Source organism: Myotis daubentonii, chromosome 13, assembly GCF_963259705.1.
Source record: "Myotis daubentonii chromosome 13, mMyoDau2.1, whole genome shotgun sequence".
In the NCBI taxonomy this organism is placed as follows: domain Eukaryota; kingdom Metazoa; phylum Chordata; class Mammalia; order Chiroptera; family Vespertilionidae; genus Myotis; species Myotis daubentonii.
In genome coordinates, this window is record NC_081852.1 from 61,694,215 (window position 1) to 61,714,664 (window position 20,450).

The 20,450-nt window shown below is 57.4% G+C and overlaps 2 protein-coding genes across 3 annotated transcripts in view; one reads left to right on the forward strand and one right to left on the reverse strand.

The window, feature by feature from the left end:
• DOCK1 (dedicator of cytokinesis 1) overlaps positions 1-20,450 on the reverse strand; it is a 288,665-nt gene that overhangs the window by 111,498 nt on the left and 156,717 nt on the right. The gene's annotated exons all lie outside the window — the stretch shown is intronic.
• The window catches only part of INSYN2A (inhibitory synaptic factor 2A), a 36,508-nt gene continuing 29,300 nt past the window's right edge, over positions 13,243-20,450 (forward strand). The window contains exon 1 of the mRNA XM_059661718.1: positions 13,243-13,372. The gene's annotated coding sequence lies outside the window, so the exon portion shown is untranslated. The remainder of the gene's footprint in view (positions 13,373-20,450) is intronic.

The window sequence follows — 20,450 nt, forward strand, 5'->3', positions numbered from 1 at the left end:
AGAAGGTCCCAGAGATGATCTCCAGGGCACCGCCCACATCCCCCTCATGAAGGGATAACAGCCCGGGTGCAGCCCCACAGCTGGAATAGTAGACAGTAAGGAAAAAGGACAGACCACGCCGCCCCGCCAGCGTGCTGCTGAAATCAAACGCCTGCCACAGGAAAGCAGGTGCCGTGCAAGGCCGCTTACAGGCAGGGCTAAGGCAGGCAAAACAGGAAAATACGGGAGAGACACACACATGTGCCTAAACTATTAAAAAAAACCTTTTTAAAAAGCAAGGGGATAATTGCCAGCTTTGAGTGCCTTGCGTTCACCTCTTCAAGCAGGAAAACAGCACTGAATTTTCTCCACGGCGCGCTTACATTGGTTCGCGGGTTTAAATCTTTCTAAACGGCACTATTTTCAAACGTGGGATGTGGGCGCACGCGGCAGTGCTCCGGGACCCCAGCAGCTGCTCACACGGATATGAAGTGATCAGCCAGACACGTGTCCACGTGAGAACGGCCAAGGACCCCGGGCAGGAATGGCCGAGAGTTCCAGGGACAGCTGGCATCTCAGGGTGGCCCCCGGGGGCACCCGTGCCCCACCCAGGGGTGGCTCAGACCATAGATGACCACCGCCCACCCTTGCCATGCGATCTTCACTTTTCACCAGTCACGTGCATTACTACTGAACATATTTTTATGGAAATTATTGGGTCTGAACTTTGCTATTTAAATTGTGTTCATTAGCTGCCCCGGGCTCCCAGGGGAACTGGAAGCTGCAGAGCAACTGTGGGGGCGGGGCTCAGGCACAGGCCACCGATGTGGTCCCATCACACACAAGGCACACTCGGGTATTTAAAAGTACAGTCCAGCTGGGTGGCTCAGTGGTTGAGCATCAACCTAGGAACCAGGGGGTCATGAGCAGAGAGCGTTCGAGGGCAGGGACGCCACTCTGCGTGGCATGAGGACGGTGTATACACGTCCCATTACGTTTGTCCAAACCCACAGGAATCCCGGCACCAGCAGTGAGCGCTCGGATGCTCTATGGACCGGGGCGGGAACGACCCACGGATGCAGGTGCATTGGTTGTAACGCTTGTACCATCCGGTGGGGACACTGTTAGTGGGGAGGCTGCGTGGGGAGGGAGGCAGGGGTTTTATGGGAAAACTATCTTTCCCTCAATTTCGCTGTGAACCTATAATGGCTCTAAAAAATAACATCTGGATTTAAAAAATCAATTACAAAAACTGCTAAATGTCAGCAGCAGATATGACAATAATAAAAGCATTGCCTGGCCAGCGTGGCTCAGTGGTTGAGTGTCGACCTATGAACCAGGAGGTCGCTGTGCAATTCCCGGTCAGGGCACAGGCCCAGGTTGCAGGCTTGATCCCCACTAGAGGGCGTGCAGGAGGCAGACAATTGATCATTCTTTCTCATCATTGATATTTCTCTCTCTCTCTCCCTCTCCCTTCCTCTCTGAAATCAATAACAATGTCTAATAATAATAATAATAATAATAATAATAATAAAAGCATCCTCTAAGGCAGTGGTTCTCAACCTTCCTAATGCCATGACCCTTTAATACAGTTCCTCATGGTGTGGTGACCCCCAACCATAAAATTATTTTCGTTGCTACTTCATAACTGTAATGTTGCTACTGTTATGAATTGTAACGTCAATATCTGATATGCAGGATGTATTTTCATTGTTACAAATTGAACATAATTAAAGCACAGTGATTAATCACAAAAACAATATGTAATTACATATGTGTTTTCTGATGGTCTTAGGCGACCCCTGTGAAAGGTCGAGGACCACAGGTTGAGAACCGCTGCTCTAAGGGAAGGAGGGCCAGCTGCTGGTCAGATCACAGCTCAGGACCTCACATTTACCAGCAGGGGTGCCAGTCACTGGAGACGCCCCTGTAAAGAGGGGCAGGAGGCAGGAAGGCTGCCTGAGGGAGGGTCGGCGCTGAGTCAGGAGCACCCGCAGGGGGAGGGCTTCCCCTTAAGGGGTCTTGGACCATGGCCTGTAGCTGAGACTATGAACCGGCTGAGGAGATGCAGAGACACGTCCTGCCCGACAGAGACAGGAAAATCCCTGTGCCCGGCGCGATGTGCCCGGCGCGATGCACTTGGCTTCCCGCCGCCCTCCTGCCTGGGTGAGGGCTCGCAGCCGGCCGAGCTCTGAACAGGACAAGAGGTACTAGCTGTCCTGCACGAGTCCCTAAGGCGTGGCCACACTCAGACATCAGCCCTCATGCTGATCTTCATCTCACCTTTCACAGAAACTGAGGCCGCTGATCAGCCAGGGGGAGCCTGCACTGGCTTTAACCTGTGCAGTGAGTGAGGGAGCCTCCGGAAGTGGGGAGAGAGAGGGAGAGAGAGAGAGAGAGAGAGAGAGAGAGAGAGAGAGAGAGAGGGGCTAGCAGGGGTGGTCCTGTTTGCTGAGTGCACCCCCAGGCTGCTGCAGGGGGGCAGGGCCAACAGCTGCCTGTGCCATCAGCATCTCCAGGTGCACGGGGGACAGACAGGAGACCTAGGGCCAGGGACGCAGGGAGGAGGGAAGAGAAAGAGCCAACCTGGCTCCTGGTGGGTTTGTGTTTCTGGATTCTGCATCATGGAATCCCAGCAGCCCCTCTGACTGACGCCCCATCACCCATGCTCCTCCGCGCTGCAGAATCCACAGGCAGGCCCGGGGCCCTGTAGGGCGCCCTCTAGCCTCCTGTCGCCTCTCTGGCACCCCACGGCCTCCCTGGATGCCTTCAGAGGGATGAGGCTGGGGGCACAGAGGGGCGCCGTTGGCGATAGGAGCAGAACGCAGCCCAGTCGTTTCTGCAGGTCACGGGACGATCTCCACCACATTGAAGACTCATAAAAAATTGCAATCCTCCCTCCCGGCCCCCGGTTCCAAACAATGAAGGACTGGCATGGCAGGGGAAGGAGCGAGACCATAAAGCAGGAGTGGAGACAGGGCAGCCGCAGCCGCCAAGCTCGGTTTCCCGAAGCCAAGTCTGCGCGTCCTTGGGAAATGGCACGGCGGGCACGGGAACCCAGCCCTGCCAGGGGCGCTGACTTACAGGAGAGTCTAGGAGAGGCCCCGCTGAGGCCCTGGCTCAGGGCTGCAGCGTGGGTGGTCCTGCTACCAGGAGGAGGCGCTTGGTCGTTCAGAATGGCAGCTGGGACCCCTGGCTCTTCGAAGCTCTATTTTAACACACACACACACACACACACACACACACACACACACACACATACACACACACACTGATTTCAGAGAGGAAGGGAGAGGGAGAGAGAGACAGAAACACCAATGATGAGAGAATCACGGATCGGCTGCCTCCTTGCATGCCCCCAATTGGGGATGGAGCCCACAACCCGGGCCTGTGCCCTGACCAGGAATCGAGCCTCCTGGTGCCTGGGTCAAGGCTCAGGCACGGAGCCAAGCCAGATGGGCTGCGAAGCGCTTTGATAAATTCTACGCGACACCCACAGGTGGGGGACACAGTTCTTTTGAAGCCTGAGGGGGCACCTCCTGCTGTGCCTCACCTTCCCGCACTGGGACTCCGTTCCTCTTTCCCAAGCCCACCCCCGAGGAAGGAAGACCGCCGGCCCGGGAAGAACAGGACTCCAGGACTCGCTCGGAGCTCGCCCCTCCAGGGCTGCACAAACCCTGTTCTGGATTTTCAGTTCAGACCCCGGGACCAGATCTGCCCTCACGCATGTCCAAGGAGTCTTGAAGTCGGCGGCTCCAGGGTTAGGCCCCACACCAAGCTCTGCTCCCTCCTGGCTCAGCCCCCCGCCCCCACCCCTCTGCCCCCGCTCCTAACTTCACCCTCAGAAAACTGAGTAAGATTTCCCCACACAGGACCGCAGATCCTGCTTGCTTTTACGAAAACCTAAATCAAGCCCAAACACACACACACACTCACACGCACACACTCATGCACACATTCACACGCACACACGCACACGCACGCACACATACACTCACACACACATACACACACTCACACACACGCGTGCACACAGTCACGCACACTCACACACACACACTCACACGCACACTCAGACACGCACACTCACACGTGCACACACACACTCACGCACACACACACACTCACACGCGCACACACTCTTGTGCTTTTGTTCTTCAGCTCCCAGGCAAGCTCAGCTTCTCCGAACTTCTCCGAGCTAAACGTTCTGACTCAAGTGAAACCTTCCTGGAAAGACAAAGACCGACCCTCAAAGCTGCCCCTCGATGGCGCAGCCGAGTAGGAAACCCGAGAACTGCCGGCCTCCGGGCGGCCCAAGGAAGCCCGGGCCCCCAGCGGCGATGTCGCGAGAAGATGGATTCCAAGCTGCTTCCTGAAGTTAACTCACTGGAGGGAAGTGCGTGGAGATGACACACAGGCCGGCCGCACACACAGGCCGGCACGGAGAGAGATGGCAGGGCCGCCGCGGGGCAGCTCACAGCGACGCCCCGGGGGCTCATTTTACCTGATGGAGGAGCCCCCTGGCCCGAGCTCCGGCAGCACAACCATGCTGCTACATAAAAGCAACTCAGCCGGCCGGCGCGGCTCCGTGGTTGAGCATCAATCTATGAACCAGCAGGTCCCGGTTCGATTCCCGGTCAGGGCACATAGCCGGGTTGCAGGCTCGACCCCAGTGTGGGGCGTCCAGGAGGCAGCCGATCAGTGAGTCTCATCATTGATGTTCTCTCTGCCTGTCCCTTTCCCTTCCTTTCTGAAATCAATAAAAAGATTTAAAATTAAATAAAATTAACTTAAAAGCTTATGTGTTTAGAGACTATCGCAGAGTGCTAGGAGAAGAGTGCTGACGACTTTTAAAGTGGGTGACAACTCGATGAGGTCTGTTGAAATCAATGCTCACTACGTCACATGTTTAAAAAATGACACAGGGTCGTGAAATCTTGGCTCACTGGTAATATTCAAGTCTGAGGAATTAAATATAAAACAAGCAAGGTATTGATGGGTGCATGGATCCTTATTTGAGAGAAAAGTCCATATGAAGCTAATAGTTGACCATTTTTTCAAGTGGGGATAAAGGACAATTACAGAAACTCAACTCCTCACCTCGGTTGTTTGGAAATGGTCAAAGCAAAAAAAACATACCACAGCCCTCACCCTCACTGCGCCACCATGGAAAGCTACCAAATGCCATGTGGTCTCCTGAAGCACTTAAATTAGTAGATCAGGCCGAGATCAAGACCAGTAGTAACTGTCCAGTCCTGTCTGCTCTTGGCTTCTGCGATGTTCTCTCAGGGGGAGCGTGAGGCCAACGCCCCCAACACGCTGGCTTTCCCTCGGAGGAGTGGCTGCGTTTCAGCTCCGGTGACTACAGTATCCCCTAACCAGCAGAGCGAGACTCTCCCGGACACAACGACCAAGACGGGCCATTCCGGTTCCGTGTAGTTGTTTCCCCGGAAGGTGAATTCTGAGGCCTGGAGTTATTGGTGGCTACCACATACTCACAGGCTGACAGCCGCATCGCCATGTCCCTCCCTGCCCAGAAGTAACCCTGGAGAGAACGCCCCGAGCGCGTTCTGCCCGCAGCTCAGCCGAGGCGGGTGCGGGTTACCTCGAGTCCACATACATGAGCAGCAGGAGGGAAAACCTGGTTCTTGTGATGCATCCCATGCTTTCTTAATTCCCTTAAAGCTGAGATTGTATATGGTATCAAAACTTCAGAACAGCCTGGCCGGTGTGGCACAGTGGTTGAGCTTCGACCCAGAAAACACTGGTTCGAATTCTGGTCAGGGCACATGCCTGGGATTGCCGTTGGCCCGGATCCTGCCCAGCTGTCTCACTCACGGAACACGTGCAGGGCCCCATCACCGCCGGTTCTGGAAAGCGCCGGTGTCTGTGCATTCAGGCAGGCACACACACCCCGGGATACAGGGCGGACTGCACCTGAGGAAACGATGCCTTCTCCCCACAGCCGTGGTTTAAGGCACTTTGACACATGGAATCCATCTAACTGCATGAGGCAGGCTACCAAAGGGAGCTGTGTTCGCAACGCGCGTTGGGGCACGCGACACCTGTCAGACTGCTTGTTGCTAAGCCCTACGTTCAAGTAAGGAGTTTGCGTAGAGGGAGCTCCACCCCTGGATAAATACCTTGAAGAATGTCGATTCTGCATGGCATTCACACACAGAGACTATGCATGCTTGTCGAGAGAGGAAAATAGGACGTCCACGGGAGATCTCTGCCTTCTGCGTGGCCTGCAGACTGCAGTTCTGCCCTAGCCATGAATGCCACATGAACACAGCCACGTTCCCGCACCCGTGTGCATCCCACCGCACACGGATTGCACTTCAGTGGCGTTTTCCAATATCCTTTAAGGATAACGAAGTATGTACTTCCGCGGACAAAGCAAGACGCAGCAAAGAGCTCTCCCCGTGCCCCCAGCACGAACGGAACACGCTGCTGTGGGCTCCTGCCTCTGTCCATTCAGGGCCCGGAGGGGAGGGGAGGGACCCACAGTGCGGCTGTAACCCGCTCACCCTCCTCCTATGAGGGGTGTCTACAATGTCAGACTGAATTCATGCGATCGCCCACCACAGCGGGGCCCGAGCTCGGGATCCCCGGAGCCCGCCCCAGGCAGCTGGAGACGGGGACAGGGACGGCTCGGGACCTGCAAATGCTCATTAGCACCCAGGGACCAAAAGGGAAGGAGCCAGTAACGTCTGAGTCGCAGGTGAGGATGTTGCCGCCTCACTATTTCAGGGTGTGAATGAGTCACACGTCTAATTTTAAGGGACTCAAAGGCTCATCCGCAATTTCATGTGACACCATGTTTACTCGGCTGGGAAGGGGGGGGAAGTACCACCAGAAGGAATTGCTTCATTTTCATAGAGGGGTGCAGCGAACCAAATAAATCATCGATAAATTCCACCTTCTACTGAACTTTAGGGCATAACGCTCAGGGCCCGAGACAGCCCGGCGGAGAGGTGGTTCTCCAGCTGCTGGTGCTGATCCGATGGGACAGGGTGATCTCATTCAATGGGCAGAGGGACGCGGAGAGCGAGATGGCCGGGAGGGATAAATCACACGTAATGGCGACGTGCTGAACTGCGGCCAGAGGCAGCCGTTTAGGGCTCCATCCCTCGCAGCCCCGGGAGCCCTCATTTCCTGCTTCACTGCCCAGCCCAGGTGGACACCGTCCATTGTTAACAAGCTCAGAAACCAGTGTCGGGGGTCATGGTGAGAACACACATAAAATGAATTAGGATCTGCTGGAAACGGCTCCCTGAGTAACCAGTGTGTTATCTTCTCAAATAAAGAGACTTCATCTTTTACGGTGACATAATGTTCAAATTTACATCTGAAATTTAATTTTTTAAAAAGCACACTGATTTTGCCTGGCTGGTATGGCTCAGTGATGGAGTGTCAACCTAAGAGTTTCTGGTTTGATTCCAGGTCAGGGCACATGCCCAGGTTGCAGGCTCGATCCCCACTAGGGGGCGTGCAGGAGGCAGAGGATGGATGATTCTCTCTCATCATTGATGTTTCTATTCCTTTCTCCCTCTCCCTTCCTCTCTGAAATCAATAAAAATATATTAAAAAACAAAACAAAACACTGATTTTCAAGTTTCTTCCTTTGAGCCACTGAAACAATGAACACAACTGATTGAAAGCATCGGCGGAGCTGCCTCCCTCCCTGGAATAAAAGCCATGTTCTAGGAGATCAAGACGGAGAAGGCCTGGGACCCCTGGGAGACTCTTTCCGGGGGAGGGAGAGAACGCGCCACGGAGCCGGGACCTGGCAGAAACAGGCATCGGAGTGAACCTAGACCACGTGAGCCACATTCTAACCCCATCAATGAGAACCGCGGGGCACTGCACTTTGCACAAAAGCATTTTAAAAAGAAGAAAGAATCCTAAACAACATTTAAAAATGTCTCCTTGCCCTAACCGGTTTGGCTCAGTGGACAGAGCGTTGGCCTGCAGACTCAAGGGTCCCAGGTTCGATTCCGGTCAAGGGCATGTACCTTGGTTGCGGGCACATCCCCAGTAGGGGGTGTGCAGGAGGCAGCTGATCGATGTTTCTCTCTCATCCATGTTTCTAACTCTCTATCCCTCTCCCTTCCTCTCTGTAAAAAATCAATAACAATATTTTTTTTAAAAAAACGTCTTCTTGCCTTTGAACCCGGGGAGAAACTGCAGTTGTGTGGGCCGTGTGTGCGAATACCTCCTTGATGAACACTTTCCCGGTAGTTACAGGTACCCGGGGAGGAACAGCTGAGACCAGCAGAGAGCAGGCAGGCGTGCACACCATAGAGGGCAGCGTGGACCCAAGGGTGCCGAGCCTCAAATTAGGCAGACGGGAGGCGGGAGGTCTGCAAGCCTCCAGCGCAGTGGCATGAACGTAATGACCTATTTAATTCCCCAAGGAGGCAAGAACACGGGAAAAAAGAAATATTTATGAAAATATTTATGGAGCTGGAAACCTGTGTGTGACCTTAGCGGTCATCAAACATTAACTGGAGGTGTTTTCTTAAGTCCTGCACTCTTCCCATCGGGAACTTGGCATTGAAAACAAAATGCTTGCTTCCCACCGACAGCAGCCTGCTGCCCCATCCTCCATGGCCCGGACTACTATGACCCCGTGAGTACATTTAACGTCAAATACATTTAAAGGCCGGTGACCAGAGCGCCGGCGGGTGTTTAGGACCGCTGAGGACCACGGTGACACAGTGTCACTGCCCCGGCCGCAGCAGAAGGCGAGCTGGTCTTCTGTGGTGTAGACGGAATACATATGGGGTTGGATGATTTTAATAGCCGCTCGTCAGTGAAGAAAATGGGCGATAATATCACTGAAATGATATCGCAGGAGCAGAAGGTGTTACCTGAATACGCGGTGCTGATGGTCTATTGCCAGTCCAGCGACCATTTTCACGTGGAAGTATAATCGATCCAGTAATGAGATGAGGCACGTGACAGAGAGGAGGATGCCTGATGGAGACGCCTAATGAGCCTGCAGGAGGTGCCAGCTGCTTTATGGGAGCTCGCCATTTGCAGGTAGCATTTCCGGTCTGGACCCGTCCCATGTGAGAGCCAAGCAGACCCCCTGGAGCCTGGAGGTGTACGGTCCATGTGGGACACAGGTACCTGGTGTGGCTTGGGGCCAGGTAAGTACCAGGAAAGGACCTCACTGGTCCATGTCACTCCTCCAATGGGACCAGAATGCCCGAGTGGTGGGCGGGAACTTGGAGGAACACTGAATTATGAGGTGTGTTCTTGTGCCAATGTCAAGTTCACGTGAACAGCATAAACCTGGGCGGGGTGGAGGCGGGGCGGGGTTGCACCGTGACGTCCTGCGGGCCAGGGCTGGACTCCAAGCTCTGCCACTTCCTAGCTGTGTGACCTTGGAGACATCACTTAACTCTTCTGTTCCTCGTCTCAAAGAGGATAATGGTATTTACTTCATGGTTGTCTGGCGAGGACAAACAGAGACGCTCCCCCGGACCGGAGGCCGGCAGACGGTAGGCACAGAACGAAGCGACCGTGGCAACTGCCCAGCGGCGTTTACGGGAGTGAAGGACTGGCATCGGGAAGTTCTGTGCTCTCCCCCTCCCCGGTCCTCCGTGTCTGTGAGGCCGAAGGTGGGGACGGAGGGCCACCAGGAAGTCCCGCACTGAGACCCAGAGCACTCGGCTTTGTGTGCACCGGGGCAGACGGGCCACGGACAGGGTGCAGACCAGCGCACGGGGTTAGCAGAGCAGACACTGACATTTCAAAGCCATTTTTATCCCCTCTTGACCTAATTCCGGTCAGAGGTGTCCTCCTTGGGCCTGGGCACATCACCTGTTTCATGAGGAGTGCCCTTGGCCGGCTCGGAGGGACGCTGGCTTTCCAGCCCCTTAGCCAGCCGCACCTGGAAGAGTCTGCTCCCCCCTGGGTTAGATTTGGATCATGAAGGTCACAGCGGCCCCCTACAGGAAGGAGGAGGCGGCAGGCGACTCGCCCACCAGCCCCCAGCACAGCAGAGCCTGGAAGATAATGACCACCAACCTCGCCCAAGCGGAGCGCCTCTCTAGAGCCCAGGAACTCGGAAACTAGCTCTCATCGATACTTGCGCTTGTGAAGCGAAAGACTTGCAGTCAACCAGTCCAATGGACTGATGGTTTCTTCCTTCAAAAAGGGAGGAGGAGTTACCAGCGATTTTAACAGACTCAGAAAAACAACTCTAAGTCTCCTAGCCCGCTGAGCAGCTAATCGTCTTTGTGAAATAAGAAGTTCAATCCAACTCCCCTCTCATAAAGTGGGGTTTCCAACCCTGCCACCCCAGCCTTTCATTTCCTTCCTGGAAGCATGCATCATGGGGTCTCAAGTAACATGGTCCCTGGAGCCACTGTGGCTGGCTCACACTGCCCCCGGTGGCCGTGCCCTGCGCTGCGGGACACACACCCACGTTCATCTGTCCTCACTCGCAGCCCCTGAATAGTCAGCTCTCCTTACTCCCAGCACAGTCCCCTGTGTCCTGGTGGCTCCATGCACAGCGACATGTTTAAGAGGTGGCAGGCAGGCTTTGACTTGATGGATTCGCAATAATGCAGGGTTTGCAGAGAGTTCCCTAGACATCTGGGAGAATGAGCAACAGAGCATCCTGAGAGATGATGATGTTGGAGGGAACTCTGGGGATGGGCCCTCCCACCTGGCATTAATGGCCCCAAGTCCCACACCTCCCTCACCTCAGCCCCCTTCCAGGAAGAACCATGAGGTAGAGGGCTTCGGGCTGCTCGCACATCACCTCAGATTAGCACGAATAGAACCCTATCTCCCCCTTCAGATCGCACAGCATTACTGGCCATCCAGACGGTAAACGAGCTGGACCTCAATGCAGGGGACAGGGGCTAAGCAGGGTAATAAATAGACGGGGTGGGAAGAGTTTGGGGGCACAGGCTCAGGAGTCCTTTCCCGGGCGTGTGTGGACACCCGGGAAGGGACTTGTGCCCCAAAGGGTGCTGAGAGATGAGAGAAGCGAGGAGGAGAGTTTAGGATGTTTTTCTTCTGGAATATCTGGACACATCGCCGCAAGCATCCACATGAAGACGCAGCATCTCATACGAAGCCATTTATAAAGAACCCACACCCTGAAAAGCCTTCACTCAAAACCAAGGACTGAGCCATGGCTGGGTCCCAGCCACAAGGGCCAGCGATTCGGAGCTGTGCCTGCAGAGGTGAATGCCCCTGTGTGTGCGAGTGAGTGAGTCAGGGGGCCTCCCCACGGGGCCGCCCCACTCTTCCCTGAAAGCCTGCCCCTGACCGAGTCCCACCATCACTCTGCCCTTTCTTGACAGAGACTCCGGCTAATGACTGTGGCTACTTGCGAGTATATCAATGGAGAATGAACCTCAAGCCCCAAGTCAGGGAAAATTTAGGAGCCATGAGGCCTGTGGCCTGCCCTCCTCAGGCTCAGGCTCAGCATCAGGCCCAGGCTCAGGCCCCAGGGCCTGCCAGGCGTGGACAAAAAGGGGCCACATGCTAACGTGACAAGCTCAGGCAAGGCCTGCGTGGCGGTCTTGCAAACTCCAAGTAACCACAAAGATGGTCTCAAATTAAAACTTTAACCAAAAGCAGTTACGGTGGGCACTCCAGTCCTAGGCCGGTATCTCCCCCGACAAAGGTCCATGTCTTTTCTCCGGGTCTATCGTCTTCGCATCAATGATAACAGGTATTTGGAATGTCCAAGTAACTCCCTTTCTCTGGACCCCTCAAAGCACAGGCACCACTCAGCAGAGACCACAAGTCCCCCCACTGTTGTTGAGTTAACTGGCGGTGAACCATCCTGCACCCACCTAAGTGAAAGAAGCAGGTGTCTATCATTTTACTTTCATCCAATCCCAGAGGTTTCCCTGCTTGGCTTTCTCCCGCCTCCCTAATCAATCACCAATGGAGTTCATGTGACCCACTTATGTCTCCTCTTTTGATGGTAAGGTATAAAACAGGGTGAACAACAACAACAACAAGGCCATTCTCTCCAGCACCATCCCAATAGGACGAGATTCTCCTTCCAGGCAATTGTCCACAGTCTGGCTCAAAGAAACTCACCAAATTCCTTACAGGTTTGCAAGCTTCCTTACGCTCACCCAGGAATGAGGGAGGCCCCTGGGCCAGGGGCTCTGAGCTCAGGATTCCTGCTCCCTGGTGGGCTCCGGGAAGGGGCCCTGAAGCGGATGCAGAGTGAGCCAGGCCACCTGCAGTGCTGGGGCGCACGGGGGCGGTGCTGGTTCCAGGGGCCATGGCGCCCGCTATGTGCTGTTCCTAAGTATCAGGGGCAGCAGACCGGGCAGGCGCCTCCTTCCTCAGGCCACTCCGGGCTGGCCTGTCGGCCTCCATTCACCACTGGGGCTGACCCTGGGCTCCACAGGGCAACTTCCCCAGACCCCGCCTCCACAGCAGCCCCCAGGTGGGCGCGGGGCAGGCGCTGCTAGATTTCAAAGCCCCAAGGGCTGGGCGGGCGGGCCTAGCACACAGCCACCCCCTCCCTAGAGGACACGCAGGTCCCCGCCCTCCAGCTGCTCCAGCGGCGGCTCCAGGGCAGCAGACTCAACAAGTTCCCGGGCTGCACAGCGCCGCCTACAGCCCAGAGCCCCCGCGGACGCACCCCGTGCAGCCCCGTGCGCAGGCGGCTGCCGCCGGCAGCTCCTTCCACCGCCTCCTCCAGCCTCGGCTGGGGCTCGGAGTCCACAGGCGGGGGCTCCTCCACTCCCTCCGGATCCCCAACCCCACGCACACGCGGCCGGCGGGCCCTGCGCCGCCCCCGCCGCCTCCCCCACGGGTCCAGGGCTCCGCCCGCCTCGGTGCCAGCCAGGCGCACGGGAGGCGGCGCGCGGCTCGGCGCCCTCTCCTCCGCCCGCTGCTCCCGGAGTAGCTGGGACCCGGGGCCGCGGCAAGGACTTCCCTCCGGCTCCCTCCCCCGCCCCGCCCCCGCCGCCCGCCCCGGCTCCGAGATCTCGCCAAAGACAATTGCAGTAAATGAGGACATCGGAGGAGCGCGGAGCCGGGCGGCTGGGGCTGGCTCCGCCGAGCCGCGAGCGAGCCAGCGCGCGGGCGTCCCCGGAGCCCGCCGAGCCTCTGCTTCCTCGTGCGAGTCGCTGAGCCGGGCCGGAGGGACGCGAGCTGCGGCGCGGGGGCCGGCGGGCCGGGCGCGCCAGGCCGGCGGTGGTGGAGGGGGCGGGGGACGGGTGCGGAGCCGGCCAAGTTCCCGGAGCGGAGCCTTCCTCCCCGCGATCCCCGCGAGCCTCCCCGCGGATGCCCTGCCCGGAGTGCTCCGCGCCGCGCCAGGCTCGCCCGGGTCCGCGGCGAGACATGCCCGAGCCGGGAGCTGCACCGACCTCGACTTATCTGTAAGCAGCGGAAGGTAAGCGGAGCCCTGCGCGCCCCCTTCCCGCGCCCGGCTGCTCCCTGCACTTGGCCATGGGCAGCGCCGCCTGGATGGGCTAGGACCCCCGCTAAGGCGCTTGCACGGCCCCCAAAAGGGCTTCGCTGAGGACTGGGCGCTCCTGGGGCCAGGACGCTCCTGGGCATCGCAGCTGACTAGGTCCAGGCGGTGCAATGGGGGGCGGGGGGCGAGGTTATGCAACCGCATCTGGTGTGGCTGGAGAACTGGGGGGCGTCCTGCAACTTTGCTGACTGCCAGGGAGGCGCGGGCTGCATGGCTGCGAGGTGGGTTCCAGACAAACGCCACAGCCTTGAGCGCCCAGTAGCCCTAGCCTGGCATCAGTGGAGGGATGGGGGCGGCAGGGTCCCTGACTGTGTCCAGTTTTTAAGTATTCTCCAAACTAAAGCGAGCTGGAGAGTAAGGCTGATTAACTTAGGGGGGATCAGTCCGAGCAGGGGGGCCTGGGACTGGCCACGGAGGGGAGGTACTAGCAGGAGTAAAGGCAGATGCCCACGTGAAACGCCTGTCTCCTTCCTGGGCGCCAGGGCTGGCTGGGGTTGGCACCTTCCCGGGGCTGCAGGCTGGGGTCGGCGCCTGGCATCCTCACAGGGGTAGGGCATGAACCAGTGCGGCAGCCCCAGCCTGGGCTTGCAGGCGAGGGCGGAGGGAGGAGGGCATCCTCGGCCAGCCAGGGCCAGGGCACTGCCTGGAGTCCAAAGTCAAGAGCTAGAGTCTGCGTCTTGCTGGTTCATGCCAAGCGTCCACATCTCTCAGATAAAGAGCCTGTCCCTGTGACCTCGGCGTGCTACTCCCCAAAAACGTGCCCCAGGGAGATGGAGCTAGCAGCTTCGGGGGCCAGGAGGCAGGCTGGAGTAAACAGGGAGAAAATGGGTGCCTTTGGCGGGCGCACAGAGCAGGCTCAGGCCGACCCTCTCCTGCTGCAGGTCTGAGCCTCTGTGCCTGGGGGCTGGGAGCCGGTCAGGCCCCTGAGCCAGAAGCAGCGGGGAAGCAGTTTCATTTGACCTTGTCTGCTTTGGCGCTGAAATTCCGCGGAAGCCTCCGGAGGGGACCTGGACGGAGGGGAGGAACTTGGGGTTGGCCCTGCCTTGGCCGGAACACATGCCATCCTGCCCCAGCCTAGCAGAGGGGGAGGTCGGGCGCCTGCCTGCACGTTCTCCCGTGGACCTGGATTGGGGAGGGGGGGGGGCTTACCTGTCCGTTCCCCAGGGGGGGACTGTCAGGCTTATAGTGCTGGGACCCTGGTTGAAAAATGCCACCCGTCACCCACCTGGGCTGCCGGGGAGCAGGGTATGTAATGAGCATGCTTTCACCCTCCTCAGCTCACGGAGCCAAAGTAACATCGCCTCGCTCTGCGGAGGCCAGGGCCGCTCACCACCACACTGCTGTCTGTGGCATGCCGATCCTGTTGAATGTTACTTTCCAGAGAAAAGTTCATGTTTATCTTTGCCCTTTTTTTTTTTTGCAACAATGATTAGCAAACGTACTAGCAGCTCAGAGGAGAAATGGAAGTCCTGCCATCTGCATGCCTCGCCAGATACTAAAGACTTCCTCTCGCTGTTTACTACTTGCGTTAGGGGGCACTGCCTCTCAGGCTGGGTGTAGTAGAGGCGCACTGGGGGGAGGGGGGGTGCCCAGCACAGCCCCCGCTCGGTGCATGGATTTGCATAGATTATGTTGGCTGCCTGAGGAGAGTGTGGGCTTCCCTTCCCTTCCCCAAATTCCTCCTGTCCTTAGAGATGGAGCGAGGCCCTTTCCTTTCTGTAGCTACACAAAAGGCCGCTCCTTCCAGCCAGGGTGCCCTTGAGAAGCTAAGTGCGCCTTTGAACTTACTCAGGTGGCCACGACTCCATTTCTTAGTATCGTGGCCGAGACTTTGAGCTTTTGCTTAAATCAGGCCCATCCGCGTAGTGAGGAGCACCACTGGCGGCAGGGAAAGAAACAGGCTCACGAGGCCAGAGCTGGGAAGCTCCGTGTGGGCGCAAAGGGCATTTGGCAAGCCCCCTGTGAGGCCTGCTCCCCGCCCCATCTGATGGGGCTTCTTGCTTCCAACCAGGGCCTCTCCTCCCCGCCCCTGCCCCCCTCCCCCCCGCAGGAGAGGGTATTTTGGTTTTGTGTGTCCCCCTCTGTGAGGAACAAGAGACAGAGTAAAGAAGTAAATAGATGAAAGACCCGTGCACGGAAGGCGTGAGTCTCCCCGAGTCTCCCACTCCTGGGAATAAGCAGTCAAAGAAGAAAGACCAGGCTCAGAGCTACCATTGCGCACAGCACAGCAGCTCGGCAGATGTGCTCACTCCGTGTGGCACTGGTATTCTCCGTCTGCACACACCCCCCCACCCCCCGCCCCCCCCACCCACCCCCACCCCCGCCCTGTGGCTCTAGGTGAGGCAAGCAGCGCCTGAACCTTCTTGTATGGGAAGCAGGGTCCAGGCCGCCTCTCGGGGGTTAATGATAAAGAAATCGCAGCCACAGGACACCGCGGCCCTCCTAGAGGCCGCCCTCCCTGTAGGACGGCAGCGACAGGGTCCCAGGCGTGTTTATTCTAAAGCTCTGGGCCACCTCCACGCGGCTGGGCAGGTGCCCGTCCAGGCTGCCCCTTGACCAAACAGGGGCCCCCGGGCGCTCGGGTAACCACACACATGAGCAGATCTGAGGCCAAGCACAGTCACGTGGAAAAGGCGAGGTCATTACGACGCCCCGGACAACACTGGCATCGTGCGAAGAATCCTCTCGTAAGTGGGGATACCCGCACCCCGTCCCCACCGCGGTGCCACTGCGCCCTTCGCCCCCAGCCTGAAATGAGCCGCGCGCCGTTCAAGAGGCAGAGCCCTCCCAGGGTTGATTTGAATATTTCATAACATTATTGAATGACTTCAATATTTTAAAGCAAAAACCTAGTGTGACTGACATGACACGGCAACGCTTTTCTTACCCTGAAATGCGCAGGCAAATGTTTGGGTGAGTCTTTATCGGGTATTTGAGCTAGCCCTGAAACTCAAATGCAGGGGAACATTGTAACTTTGCACCAGTTTATCTTAAAAGTCTATTTGACTTACTGATTCAGGAGGGACCAGCGATTTGGTGCCGCGTTGTGGGGGCCCTGATTCATACAAGCAAGCCGTTTAGATGCCTCGTCCTGGGGAAGCAGGAAGCCACAGGTATAGGTTGGAACCTCTGGACCAGGGACGATAATGCCTGTTTCAGATCCAGAGGTGCTGTGAGGTCTCCAAGCAACCAAGACGCTACTACCTCTCAGACTCAGAAAAACCATCACTTCAGAATTTCCTGGTGGCAAATGCCGTTCCTGCCGTAGAGTCCTTCAGAGGCCGCTGGCCCAGAAGCCACCAGGGTATTCGGGCTGAGGCTGAGTCACATGGACCCCAGATGTCACTCAGGCCGTGATGAATGGGTGTGGGGACTGGGAGGGACACAGAGATATTATCCAGTGACACTCCAGCGATCGGAACAAAAGCAGCCCCTCTAAGCGCGGCGCCCAGCGCGGCCTGGGGCTGGAGGAAGTGAACTGGGATGCAGAAAAGCATCTGTGAGGGACAAGAAGGAATCGCGCCTCTAAATCATTACCCTTTTGACCATATTTCAAAGGGACTTGGAAAGAACCGTCTCCAAAGTCATTATTTGCAGGCGTTGCTCTTATCGCGCGATTATTCAAAGCGCCGCGTGTCCACACACACGTGTGGTTGCCGTGTCCTCTCTGCCAGGGCGTCTATCGGAAAGGCCTGGAGGGAGGGCCCCGCTTGCGCACGCAGGGTCACTGAGCGTCACTCCCAGAGCCACGGCGGGGGAGGACACTTCTCTTTTAAAATTAATATTGAGAAATTAGTTGCATTTTAAGTGTTTTTTATGAATCCTCACCTGAGGATATTTTTCCATTGATTTTTAGAGAGAGTGGAATGGAGGGAGAGAGACGGAGAAACACTGATGTGAGAGAGACACACGATCGGTTGCCTCCTGCACGCGGCCCAGGGCTGGGGATCCAGTCTGCGACCGACGCACAGGTGCCCTAGACCAGAATCAAACCCGTGACCCTTCAGTTCCTGGGCCTACGCTCTATCCACTGAGCCACACCGGCTAGGGCGTGAAGACACTTTTTTTTAAAATCTTAACAGCCGACACAATGCTGGCTGAAGTTGATGTTGTAGTTATTCTGGAAAATTCCAATTCAGTCCTTAATAACCTAGCCCTGGGCATCAAGTGAAGTGCAGTAGCGATAGCACATGAGACGTGAGGAGGAGGAGATGGCGGGGTGCCGAGAACGACAGGCGGCCTTGCAAACAACTCCCTCCTCCGGGCTCCGGGCTCCGAGGAAGGGGAGGCTGAGGTCTGGGGGCCTCACTGCAGCTGCTCGGCTGGGAGCCGGCGGGAGGCCCCCGGGGTCACGGTCCACCTCAGTGACACTGGCCAGTCTCTGTGTTCCTCCTCTGTCCTTTCCCCTGGGAGGGGGGTCCCTCCACACCCCCCGGGGGCTGTGCCCTGGGAAGTACCTGGGTTTGCCAGCTGCAGGTTTCTGTCGCTGCCATAGGCCCCCCAGAGGTCAGGCTCAGAACAGCGCATGAGATCTGCATGTGCTTCTTGAGGCCTGCTGCTCTGGTGGTTGCGAGGGGGGCCCCTGGGACTGTGGTAGGACTCGAATGTGGGGCTCGAAAACGGGCGAGCCCAGGAGGGGCCTGTGCAGAAGGGGGGCTGCTTGTGGGCTCCTGCTGAGCGGGAGCCGCCGTGGCCAGGCCGTGCATGCGGGGGTGCAAGTCCAAGTGGTGGTCAGGAGGGAGCGGAGGCGGGAGAGGCCAGGACAGAAGCCAGGGCCTGCGCTGGAGGCTCCCGGAGAGGGATGCCCTCAGAGACAAGGGTTGAGACAGGCCCTCTGGGCCCAGCACATGCAGGTCCTGGGGCTTGAGCCCCGTGGTCAGGTGCTCAGAGCAAAGACGTGCATGGAGAGGAGGAGAGGTGACAGGGCAGAGGTTTTGGGGGGGACTGGAGAGTGGAGAGGCGGCTGGAGCCGGTCTCAGGAGGAACCGGCAGGGCAGGCCGTGGGTCACCCACCCCCGAAGGTTTGGACAGTAGCACCCATTCCCGGGAGATCAGGTCTTTAGAGCTGGAGACAAAGCAGAGAGGGGGACTTGGAGACCAGGTGACAGGTGAGGACTAACGGGTGCCCAGGGGACAGACCCATGGCCCTGGGGTGGGTGGAAGGGGGCGGCTGTGAGAGAAACTCGGGGTGGCAGGTCTTTGTAGCTCGGCCACGGGAAAAGGGATGACAAGATGGCGCCCCGGGCCAACGGGGGTGGAGGGCGACTCACTGAGCCCAGAAGTCAGGAGGCAGAGGGCTTCTGGCGAGAGACCTGCTTCCTGTTAGAAATCCGGGCTTGAGATTTTAACTGGGAACATTGTTTTTTAAACTGAAGTTTTTCACCATCTTGTACTTCTTACAACTTCCATAAGAAAGACTTCCAAACAGGAGAAAAACGGACCGAAGGACCCGCAGCACAGAAATGATGAAAGGCCTTCGTACTCTCCAATCGCAGGTTCCTAATAAATACTGAACGTGGCTGGCTGTGCACAGTAAACCCGGGCAGTGGTTTTTCTAGAAATTCAGGGGATCCAGGCTGAGCAATAAGTTTTTCTCTCCCCTTTCCACGTGTCCCCTCTTCTAGCCGGAAGGACCGGGAGAGGCTGTGGAGAGGGAGGTGGCTTATCGACACGGATGGTTCTCACATCAGCCCCTCCGTGGGGGGGGCGGGGGGGGGGGGGAAATCCATCAAAGATTGGGTTTCCGACCATCAAACGCAACCATAGAGTTTCCTGGGTGACAGTTCACATGGTGGGCTGGACGGGGAAGAAAACGCGCTGCGGTCACTGACGCTTCCTGACAGCATTAGAGTAAAAACGGCACAAGAAGCCACGAGAAACGCGCGATGCCGGTCAGAGAGATGCTCGGACGCCCAGGGCTGGCGTCTTCACTGGAGGGCGTTTCCACTGGAGTTTTACCCAAATGCTGGGGAGTCACAGGGTCCCCCCAGACAGCCAGAGGGGCCTGCCTCAGCCTCGACCTCACGTCTCAACCTGACATTGTGACATCAACCCCAGTGACCTATGCGCCGTATCCATCAATTTATCTCTCCTCCTCCTTCTCCTCCTCCTCCTCCTCCTTCTCCTCCCCCTCCTCCTATTCCTCCCCCTCCTCCTCCTCTTCCTCCCCCTCCTCCTCCTCTTCCTCCTCCTCTTCCTCCCCCTCCTCCTCCTCTTCCTCCTCCTCTTCCTCCTCCATCTACACTGGTACCTAAAGGTTTGCTTTTTATTTTTCTTCCTTCCTTGTTGAAATCACGTGGCTCAGGAGAAAGGCTGCCTGTTGGTCATGCATTTGAGACTCAAACAGCTCGGAGAGTGCGGCCTGCATTCATCGCAGGGAAAGGTCACACACGCGCAGGCAGGCGTCGAGCTTAAAGCAGAGAAATGCGGCGGAGGGCGAGTTTCTCCCTGCCACACCCTCTTCTCCATTCCTCTTCCTGGGCCACCTAGGAGCCCAGGACAGCGGCTCTCCTCCGTTACTCGCTGGGTCTGGTTTCTCAGTGGTTAGCTCCATGCTACAGTGTAACTGCTCATCCCCCCCCTCCCAGCCCACAACCCCGGTGCAGGAAGAGGGTTGCGCCAGGGAGGTGCCGAGAGAAATGGAAACACGAAGCCGAGGGACCGGGTGGTGCCTGGGTGTCACTCCGTGCCTCACGGGGCGGGAAACCCGGAGGCCCTGCCTCGACGCCCGCCCTGCCTGGGGTTTGTTTCGCCCCAGGACGAGCTGTCAGGCTCCGTTCTGGACGGAGGAGGTGGGCTGTTGTAACCGCCCCTGGGAGAGCAGTTAGGCTGACAGTGTGGCTCCATCTATCAGCAGGACAGGTGCCCGGGCCACAGCAGGCGTGACCATGTGGTCCACCTGGACCTCCGTTCCTGAGCCCGCCCTTGCCTCTGTGCCTGTGCCTGGCTGTCCGTCTGTCTGTGTGGCTCCCACTTTCATTCCCTACCCCTCCTC